We start from the raw sequence: 2,760 nt of genomic DNA on the forward strand, positions 1-2,760 counted from the left end.
AGTATTGTTCACAATTTCGCGCACCAAGTTTTTGGCGCCGTTGCCGGGGATTGTTCAAGTTTTGAGCAAGCTTTTGGTCCGATAACATCAGTGCCAAAATCCGGCAACAGCACCAAGTTTTTGGCGCCGTTGCCGGGGATTGTTAAGTTTAGACAACTGACGGTTCATCTTGTTGCTTAGATTAGGTATTTATTTTTTTTCGAAATTCTTGAAGATGAATTCTAGAGTTTCATGATGATTTGTTGAAGTCTGGCTGGCTGAGAAGCCATGTCTAATCTCATTGGACCGAGGTTTCAACTTATCATCACAAGAGCTTGTTGATTTTTATCAATCTTGCTTTTGGAGCAGTGATCTGCTAAGGCTTGGCTGGCCATTAGCCATGTCTAGTGTTTTGGACCGAAGCTTTCTTTGAGAGCTTGGCTGGCTGTGAAGCCATGTCTAATTCCTGGACCGGAGTCTTAGACTAGCATTGCACTGATTCCTGAAATTCTCATTAAGAATTTTGATATTTTTTTTCCACTTAATTTTCGAAAAACACAAAAAAATTACAAAATCATAAAATCCAAAAATTTCTTGTTTGAGTCAAGTGTCTCATTTTAAGTTTGGTGTCCATTGCATGCATTCATTCATGTGTCTTAAGGATCTTCAAATAATACTTGATGATTTCTTACTCTAATCTTTGAATTCTCTTGACTTGAGTGTTTTGTGTGTCTCATATGCATTCTCATTAGTGTCAGTAGTATACAAACTGCTAAGTTTGGTGTCTTGCATGCATTGTTATTTGATTCTTGTTGCATTTTGATTATTAAAAAATCCAAAAATATTTTTAATTTGTGTCTTCTCAAGTCAATAATATAGAGAATTGAAGATTCAGAACATACAGCAGAGGAATTATGCAGAAAAAGCTGGGCGTTCAAAACGCCCAGTGAAGAAGGACAGACTGGCGTTTAAACGCCAGCCAGGGTACCTGGTTGGGCGTTTAACGCCCAAAAAGGTATAGTTTTGGGCGTTAAACGCCAGAATGAACACCATTCTGGGCGTTTAACGCCAGGATGGCACAAGGGGGAAGATTATGTTTTTCAATGCAATTTTTTTTCAGTTTTCAAAGTTTTTCAAATTCAAATGTTTTTCAAATCATATCTTTTCAATCAAATCTCTTTCAAATTCAATTTCTTTCTTTTTTCAAAGATACTTACTATCAATTAATGATTTGATTCAACATTTCAAGTATGTTGCCTTTTCTGTTGAGAAAGGTTTAATGTTTGAATCATATCTTTTCTTGTTAGTCAAGTTTTTAATGTTTCAAAATCAAATCTTTTTAAAATGTTTTTCAAATCATATCTTCTCAATCACACTTTTTTTTAAAACTAATCAAATCTTCTTAACCACATCTTTTTCAAATTAGTTTTCAATCAAATCTTTTTAATTTCTAATTTCAAAATCTTTTTCAAAAATCACCTAATCTCTCTCCCACTCTTTGTTTTCGAAAATTAATTAGTGTTTTTCAAAATGTTTTCAAAATTTCTTACTTAATTTTCAAAAACCACTTCCCTCCTTCTCATATCCTTCTATTTATGGACTAACACTATTCCTTAATGCAAAATTCGAACTCCATCTCCTGTGATAAGTTCGAATTTTCTACTTCTGTCTTCTACTCTTCTTTTCCTCTGACACTTCAAGGAATCTCTATACTGTAACATAGAGGATTCCACATTTCTTGTTCTCTTCTCTCTCATATGAGCAGGAGCAAAGACAAAGGCATTCTTGTTGAGGCTGATCCTGAACCTGAAAAGACCTTGAAGAGAAAGCTAAGAGAAGCCAAAGCACAACTCTCTTTAGAGGACCTGACCGAATTCTTCAAAGGAGAAGAACACATGGCAGCCGAAAACAACAATGCCAACAATGCAAGGAAGGTGCTGGGTGACTTTACTGCACCTACTCCCGATTTCTATGGGAGAAGCATCTATCCCTGCCATTGGAGCAAACAACTTTGAGCTTAAGCCTCAATTAGTTTCTCTAATGCAACAGAATTGCAAGTTTCATGGACTTCCACTGGAAGATCCTCATCAGCTTTTGGATGAGTTCTTGCAAATCTGTGACACTGTCAAGACTAATGGGGTTGACCCTGAGGTCTACAGACTTATGCTATTCCCTTTTGCTGTAAGATACAGAGCTAGGACATGGTTGGACTCTCAACCTAAAGAAAGCCTGGACTCTTGGGAAAAGCTAGTCAATGCCTTATTGGCAAAGTTCTTTCCACCTCAAAAATTGAGTAAGCTTAGAGTGGAAGTCCAAACCTTCAGACAGAAGGAAGGAGAATCCCTCTATGAAGCTTGGGAAAGATACAAACAATTAATCAGAAAATGTCCCTCTGACATGCTTTCTGAATGGAGCATCATAATCAGAAAGTGTCCTTCTGATATGCTTTCTGAATGGAGCATCATAGGAATTTTCTATGATGGTCTCTCTGAACTGTCCAAGATGTCCTTGGATAGCTCTACTGGAGGCTCTCTTCATTTGAAGAAGACGCCTATAGAAGCTCAAGAGCTAATTGAAATGGTTGCAAATAACCAATTCATGTACACTTCTGAAAGAAATCCTGTGAACAATGGGATTAGTCAGAAGAAATGAGTTCTTGAGATTGACACTCGGAATACCATATTGGCTCAGAACAAAATATTGACTCAACAAGTCAATATGATTTCTCAAAGTCTGTCTGGAAGACAAAATGCACCAAGCAGTACTAAGGAAGCTTCATCT

At 36.9% G+C, this 2,760-nt stretch overlaps 1 non-coding gene and 1 pseudogene across 1 annotated transcript; both read right to left on the reverse strand.

The window, feature by feature from the left end:
- The window catches only part of LOC127742935 (uncharacterized), a 127,788-nt pseudogene that overhangs the window by 57,349 nt on the left and 67,679 nt on the right, over window positions 1-2,760 (reverse strand).
- LOC127743692 (small nucleolar RNA R71) lies at window positions 2,275-2,382 on the reverse strand. The gene has a single exon (XR_008005076.1). It is a non-coding gene; the product is annotated as a small nucleolar RNA R71 (small nucleolar RNA).

This window comes from Arachis duranensis, chromosome 10 (genome assembly GCF_000817695.3).
Source record: "Arachis duranensis cultivar V14167 chromosome 10, aradu.V14167.gnm2.J7QH, whole genome shotgun sequence".
Lineage (NCBI taxonomy): Eukaryota > Viridiplantae > Streptophyta > Magnoliopsida > Fabales > Fabaceae > Arachis > Arachis duranensis.